This window comes from Somniosus microcephalus, chromosome 3, assembly GCF_052327205.1.
Source record: "Somniosus microcephalus isolate GS21.2 chromosome 3, FLI_Smic_1.0, whole genome shotgun sequence".
In the NCBI taxonomy this organism is placed as follows: Eukaryota; Metazoa; Chordata; class Chondrichthyes; order Squaliformes; family Somniosidae; genus Somniosus; species Somniosus microcephalus.
In genome coordinates, this window is record NC_140989.1 from 44,389,895 (window position 1) to 44,398,166 (window position 8,272).

Here is an 8,272-nt window from a genome sequence, read left to right on the forward strand (position 1 = left end):
AGGAAGAGGAACCATCATCCCTGTGAGGTAAAGTACCCAAGCAGAGACTTTAACTTTGGGGTACTCGTACCTGGACAACGCCCTTGCAGCACCCAGAGACCACATGACGATGGCAGGCTCCAGAGAACACAAAGAGCGAACCCCAAGCCCCACCGCTGTTTTTAATTCAGCAGATCTTTGATTGGTGAGCATGAATTCTGGCCCCTCATAGCTTAATCTAGTTAGGTATCGGGCGTGGGATAAGGATAAGGGGATTGTTAAGATAGTTGTTTTCCCTCGATGTGCTGTGTGTTCCCCATTCCCTGTATGAGTATAGTTATTTGTATTTGCCTGTAATTTTATACTAGTAACTTCTCATAAGACTCTGTTATTTCTCTGCTTAATAAAATCTTGGTTTTGCTTACATCCAAACCGCCTGTCTACTTGAGTCTTTTCTGTATCGCCGCCTTGTACCTAAGTCCGGTGTCTAGAACCCAGGGGCGTGGGAGCGATTCGAACCGCTCTTGAACAGTCAGAGGCATAACTGACTGGGCGTACGCGCCAACCACCACACACCACCCCCTACACTCGATCCCACTCTCACACTCTCTATCGATCCCACTCTCTCTCGATCCCACTCTCACACTCTCTCTCGATCCCACTCTCACACACTCTCTCGATCCCACTCTCACGCTCTCTCTCGATCCCACTCTCACACTCTCTCTCGATCCCACTCTCACACTCTCTCTCGATCCCACTCTCACACTCTCTCTCAATCCCACTCTCTCTCGATCCCACTCTCACACTCTCTCTCGATCCCACTCTCACACACTCTCTCGATCCCACTCTCACACACTCTCTCTATCACACTCTCACACTCTCTCTCTATCCCACTCTCACTCTCTCTCTCTCGATCACACTCTCACTCTCTCTCGATCCCACTCTCTCACACTCTCGATCCCACTCTCACACTCTCGATCCCACTCTCTCTCTCGATCCCACTCTCACACTCTCTCTCGATCCCACTCTCACACTCTCTCTCGATCCCACTCTCACTCTCTCTCTCGATCCCACTCTCACTCTCTCTCGATCCCACTCTCACTCTCTCTCGATCCCACTCTCACACTCTCTCTATCCCACTCTCACACTCTCTCTCGATCCCACTCTCACTCCCTCTCGATCCCACTCTCACACTCTCTCTCGATCCCACTCTCACTCTCTATCGATCCCACTCTCACTCTCTCCCACTCTCACTCTCCATCCCACTCTCACACTCTCTCTCGATCCCACTCACTCTCTCTCTCGATCCCACTCTCAATCTCTCTCGATCCCACTCTCACACTCTCTCTCGATCCCACCCTCACACTCTCTCTCGATCCCACTCTCACACTCTCTCTTGATCCCACTCTCACTCTCTCTCTATCCCACTCTCACACTCTCTCTCGATCCCACTCTCACACTCTCTCTCTATCCCACTCTCACACTCTCTCTCTATCCCACTCTCACACTCTCTCTCTATCCCACTCTCACACTCTCTCTCTATCCCACTCTCACACTCTCTCTCTATCCCACTCTCACTCTCTCTCCTTCCCACTCTCACACTCTCTCTCTTGTAAGATTTGCAAAATGTCTGCATTTCCTCAAAGGTTATTATTAACAAAAGGGACCCTGCGTGGACATTTTAATTAAAAAGGGTACCCGAGATGGCATCCGCGCCTTGTGGCAGAAAGCCTGTGAGATTTTAAAAGCTTGGACTCTGCGGCACAGGGAGCTTGTGGAGAAATCGAAACCAAAGCTGCAGTTTCTGTGAAGAGAGACTTTGCATTTTGAAAACCAGACAGGACTTTGAATTATGTCTTAGGCCAAATCGGAGACAGATCAAAACCCAGTTAGGCCTATAGTTAAGGCCATCAAGCAGTTTGCATAAATAATCGGGAACAGCTTAAGGAAGCCATCGAGGCTGGACAGGCCCATTAAGATGTATTAATAACAAAACAAGTCAATTATCAGGCCAGTAGATGCGATTACTGGCCATCTAAAAACAGTTAGTGGAGATAGCTACCATTATTTAAAATAGCCCGCCAAGATTAAGACAAAGAACTAACCTGATTTGGCACGCAGATAAGGGCCATCCGAAGGAGTATAACTGAAGGCCCCGGATAGCAATCGCTCTCTGCTTCTTCTTCTTGCTCCTCACCTTCATGGCTGCTGCTCTTCCCCCGTCCCGCACTTAACCCCTGGCCTCTGCCCGTGCCTTTCCCCATTCCATCAGCAACGCCCGACATTGCACCGGGCGGACACGGACAAACCAGGCCAGGCGAGGCAGGACGCAACGAGGCGAGACGAATTGGGAAGATGAATTGGGACGACGACTGAAGACAAGCTTCGAATAATCGGGCCTTCAATCCAGCTGACCTGTGACTATCTACATGCAAACTTCAAATGCCGACCAAGGAAGAGGAACCATCATCCCTGTGAGGTAAAGTACCCAAGCAGAGACTTTAACTTTGGGGTACTCGTACCTGGACAACGCCCTTGCAGCACCCAGAGACCACGTGATGACGGCAGGCTCCAGAGAGCACAAAGAGCGAACCCCAAGCCCCACCGCTGTTTTAATTCAGCAGATCTTTGATTGGTGAGCATGAATTCTGGCCCCTCATAGCTTAATCTAGTTAGGTATCGGGCGTGGGATAAGGATAAGGGGATTGTTAAGATAGTTGTTTTCCCTCGATGTGCTGTGTGTTCCCCATTCCCTGTATGAGTATATTATTTGTATTTGCCTGTAATTTTATACTAGTAACTTCTCATAAGACTGTTATTTCTCTGTTTAATAAAATCTTGGTTTTGCTTACATCCAAACCGCCTGTCTACTTGAGTCTTTTCTGTATCGCCGCCTTGTACCTAAGTCCGGTGTCTAGAACCCAGGGGCGTGGGAGTGATTCGAACCGCTCTTGAACAGTCAGAGGCATAACTGACTGGGCGTACGCGCCAACCACCACACACCACCCCCTACACTCGATCCCACTCTCACACTCTCTATCGATCCCACTCTCTCTCGATCCCACTCTCTCTCGATCCCACTCTCACACTCTCTCTCGATCCCACTCTCACACACTCTCTCGATCCCACTCTCACGCTCTCTCTCGATCCCACTCTCACACTCTCTCTCGATCCCAATCTCACACTCTCTCTCGATCCCACTCTCACACTCTCTCTCAATCCCACTCTCTCTCGATCCCACTCTCACACTCTCTCTCGATCCCACTCTCACACACTCTCTCGATCCCACTCTCACACACTCTCTCTATCCCACTCTCACACTCTCTCTCTATCCCACTCTCACTCTCTCTCTCTTGATCACACTCTCACTCTCTCTCGATCCCACTCTCTCACACTCTCGATCCCACTCTCACACTCTCGATCCCACTCTCTCTCTCGATCCCACTCTCACACTCTCTCTCGATCCCACTCTCACACTCTCTCTCGATCCCACTCACTCTCTCTCTCGATCCCACTCTCACTCTCTCTCGATCCCACTCTCACTCTCTCTCGATCCCACTCTCACACTCTCTCTATCCCACTCTCACACTCTCTCTCGATCCCACTCTCACTCCCTCTCGATCCCACTCTCACACTCTCTCTCGATCCCACTCTCACTCTCTATCGATCCCACTCTCACTCTCTCCCACTCTCACTCTCCATCCCACTCTCACACTCTCTCTCGATCCCACTCACTCTCTCTCTCGATCCCACTCTCACTCTCTCTCGATCCCACTCTCACTCTCTCTCGATCCCACTCTCACACTCTCTCTCGATCCCACTCTCACACTCTCTCTTGATCCCACTCTCACTCTCTCTCTATCCCACTCTCACACTCTCTCTCTATCCCACTCTCACACTCTCTCTCTATCCCACTCTCACACTCTCTCTCTATCCCACTCTCACACTCTCTCTCTATCCCACTCTCACACTCTCTCTCTATCCCACTCTCACACTCTCTCTCTATCCCACTCTCACACTCTCTCCTATCCCACTCTCACTCTCTCTCCTTCCCACTCTCACACTCTCTCTCTTGTAGGATTTGCAAAATGTCTGCATTTCCTCAAAGGTTATTATTAACAAAAGGGACCCTGCGTGGACATTTTAATTAAAAAGGGTACCCGAGATGGCATCCGCGCCTTGTGGCAGAAAGCCTGTGAGATTTTAAAAGCTTGGACTCTGCGGCACAGGGAGCTTGTGGAGAAATCGAAACCAAAGCTGCAGTTTCTGTGAAGAGAGACTTTGCATTTTGAAAACCAGACAGGACTTTGAATTATGTCTTAGGCCAAATCGGAGACAGATCAAAACCCAGTTAGGCCTATAGTTAAGGCCATCAAGCAGTTTGCATAAATAATCGGGAACAGCTTAAGGAAGCCATCGAGGCTGGACAGGCCCATTAAGATGTATTAATAACAAAACAAGTCAATTATCAGGCCAGTAGATGCGATTACTGGCCATCTAAAAACAGTTAGTGGAGATAGCTACCATTATTTAAAATAGCCCGCCAAGATTAAGACAAAGAACTAACCTGATTTGGCATGCAGATAAGGGCCATCCGAAGGAGTATAACTGAAGGCCCTGGATAGCAATCGCTCTCTGCTTCTTCTTCTTGCTCCTCACCTTCATGGCTGCTGCTCTTCCCCCGTCCCGCACTTAACCCCTGGCCTCTGCCCGTGCCTTTCCCCATTCCATCAGCAACGCCCGACATTGCACCGGGCGGACACGGACAAACCAGGCCAGGCGAGGCAGGACGCAACGAGGCGAGACGAATTGGGAAGACGAATTGGGAAGATGAATTGGGACGACGACTGAAGACAAGCTTCGAATAATCGGGCCTTCAATCCAGCTGACCTGTGACTATCTACATGCAAACTTCAAATGCCGACCAAGGAAGAGGAACCATCATCCCTGTGAGGTAAAGTACCCAAGCAGAGACTTTAACTTTGGGGTACTCGTACCTGGACAACGCCCTTGCAGCACCCAGAGACCACGTGATGACGGCAGGCTCCAGAGAGCACAAAGAGCGAACCCCAAGCCCCACCGCTGTTTTAATTCAGCAGATCTTTGATTGGTGAGCATGAATTCTGGCCCCTCATAGCTTAATCTAGTTAGGTATCGGGCGTGGGATAAGGATAAGGGGATTGTTAAGATAGTTGTTTTCCCTCGATGTGCTGTGTGTTCCCCATTCCCTGTATGAGTATATTATTTGTATTTGCCTGTAATTTTATACTAGTAACTTCTCATAAGACTGTTATTTCTCTGTTTAATAAAATCTTGGTTTTGCTTACATCCAAACCGCCTGTCTACTTGAGTCTTTTCTGTATCGCCGCCTTGTACCTAAGTCTGGTGTCTAGAACCCAGGGGTGTGGGAGCGATTCGAACCGCTCATGAACAGTCAGAGGCATGACTGACCGGGCGTACGCGCCAACCACCACACACCACCCCCTACACTCGATCCCACTCTCACACTCTCTATCGATCCCACTCTCTCTCGATCCCACTCTCACACACTCTCTCGATCCCACTCTCACACTCTCTCTTGATCCCACTCTCACACTCTCTCTCGATCCCACTCTCACACTCTCTCTCGATCCCACTCTCACACTCTCTCTCGATCCCACTCTCACACTCTCTCTCGATCCCACTCTCACACTCTCTCTCGATCCCACTTTCACACTCTCTCTCGATCCCACTCTCACACTCTCTCTCGATCCCACTCTCACACTCTCTCTCGATCCAACTCTCACACTCTCTCTCGATCCCACTCACACTCCCTCTCGATCCCACTCTCACACTCTCTCTCGATCCAACTCTCACACTCTCTCTCGATCCCACTCTCACACTCTCTCTCGATCCCACTCTCACACTCTCTCTCGATCCAACTCTCACACTCTCGATCCCACTCTCACACTCTCTCTCGATCCCACTCTCACTCTCTCTCGATCCCACTCTCACACTCTCTCTCGATCCCACTCTCACACTCTCGATCCCACTCTCTCTCTCTCTCTCGATCCCACTCTCACACTCTCTCTCGATCCCACTCTCACACTCTCTATCCCACTCTCACACTCTCTCTCAATCCCTCTCTCACTCTCTCGATCCCACTCTCACTCTCTCTCTATCCCACTCTCACACTCTCTCTCTATCCCACTCTCACTCTCTCTATCCCACTCTCACACTCTCTCTCTATCCCACTCTCACTCTCTCTCTATCCCACTCTCACACTCTCGATCCCACTCTCACTCTCTCTCGATCCCACTCTCACTCTCTCTCGATCCCACTCTCACTCTCTCTCGATCCCACTCTCACTCTCTCTCGATCCCACTCTCACTCTCACTCGATCCCACTCTCACTCTCTCGATCCCACTCTCACTCTCTCTCGATCCCACTCTCACTCGATCCCACTCTCTCTCGATCCCACTCTCTCTCTCTCTCGATCCCACTCTCACTCTCTCTCGATCCCACTCTCACTCTCTCTCGATCCCACTCTCACTCTCTCTCGATCCCACTCTCACTCTCTCTCGATCCCACTCTCACTCTCTCTCAATCCCACTCTCACTCTCACTCGATTCCACTCTCACTCTCTCGATCCCACTCTCACTCTCTCTCGATCCCACTCTCACTCGATCCCACTCTCTCTCGATCCCACTCTCTCTCTCTCTCGATCCCACTCTCACTCTCTCTCGATCCCACTCTCACTCTCTCTCGATCCCACTCTCACTCTCTCTCGATCCCACTCTCACTCTCTCTCGATCCCACAACCACTCTCTCTCCATCCCACTCTCACTCTCTCTCTCGATCCCACTCTCACCCGATCCCACAATCTCTCTCGATCCCACTCTCACTCTCTCTCGATCCCACTCTCACTCTCTCTCGATCCCACTCTCACTCTCTCTCGATCCCACTCTCACTCTATCTCTCGATCCCACTCTCTCTCTCTCTCGATCCCACTCTCACTCTCTCTCGATCCCACTCTCACTCTCTCTCGATCCCATTCTCACTCTCTCTCGATCCCACTCTCACTCTCTCTCGATCCCACAACCACTCTCTCTCCATCCCACTCTCACTCTCTCTCTCGATCCCACTCTCACCCGATCCCACAATCTCTCTCGATCCCACTCTCACTCTCTCTCGATCCCACTCTCACTCTCTCTCGATCCCACTCTCACTCTCTCTCGATCCCACTCTCACTCTATCTCTCGATCCCACTCTCACTCTCTCTCGATCCCACTCTCACTCTCTCTCGATCCCACTCTCACTCTATCTCTCCATCCCACTCTCACTCTCTCTCGATCCCACTCTCACCCGATCCCACAATCTCTCTCGATCCCACAATCAGTCTCTCTCAATCCCACAATCACTCTCTCTCGATCCCACAATCACTCTTGATCCCACAATCTCTCTCTCGATCCCACAATCACTCTCTCTCGATCCCACAATCACTCTCTCTCGATCCCACAATCACACTCTCTCGATCCCACAATCACTCTCTCTCGATCCCACAATCACTCTGTCCCCACTCGCTACCTGTCGCTGGCCTGTGCCACGTGCGGTACCTTGATCCTGTTGCCCTCCTCCTCCATGGTGATGGTTTCATGGTCGCGATGCCCCCTGATGGCGCAGACGCTACACAGACAGGATTGGTTGTTGCAACAGAAGAACTCGAGGGGCCGCCCGTGCTCCGGGCACCTCCACTTCTCAAAGTCCCTCACCATCTCGGAGCTCGTCCCCTTTCCCGGTCTCAGAAACCTCTCCACCATCTTACACAGGCCAATGTTGTTTGACAGCAGGGGCCGTGGGCTGAAGTCTTGCCGACACTCTGGGCACTCGCAGGTCTCAGAGTCGGAATCATTGCCCCAGCAGCGGCTGATACAGTCCATGCAGACGTTGTGTCCACACGGAATGGCGACGGGATTCTTAAATATCTCCAGGCACACGGGGCAGGAGAGGCTCTCCTCCGAGAGCACAGTATTGTGGCCACTCATGTCGCTCTGAAGGAACCAAATCAAAGACACGTCTCAATAAAACCAGCGCAGAAATAAAGACTCACATTTCTACAGCGCCTTTCACAACCTCAGCACGTCACAAAGCACTTTACAGCCAATAAAGCACTTTTGAAGTGTAGTCACTGTTGTAATGTAGGAAACGCGTCAGCAGCATTGCGCACAGCAAGCTCCCACAAACAGCAATGTGATAATTGCCAGATAATCTGTTTTAGTGAAATTGCTTAAGGGATAAATGTTGACCAGGATAC

At 50.8% G+C, this 8,272-nt stretch overlaps 1 pseudogene; it reads right to left on the minus strand.

The window, feature by feature from the left end:
* The window catches only part of LOC147121011 (tripartite motif-containing protein 72-like), a 72,098-nt pseudogene extending 64,095 nt beyond the window's left edge, over nt 1-8,003 (minus strand).
* Between the last annotated feature and the right edge of the window lie 269 nt (nt 8,004-8,272).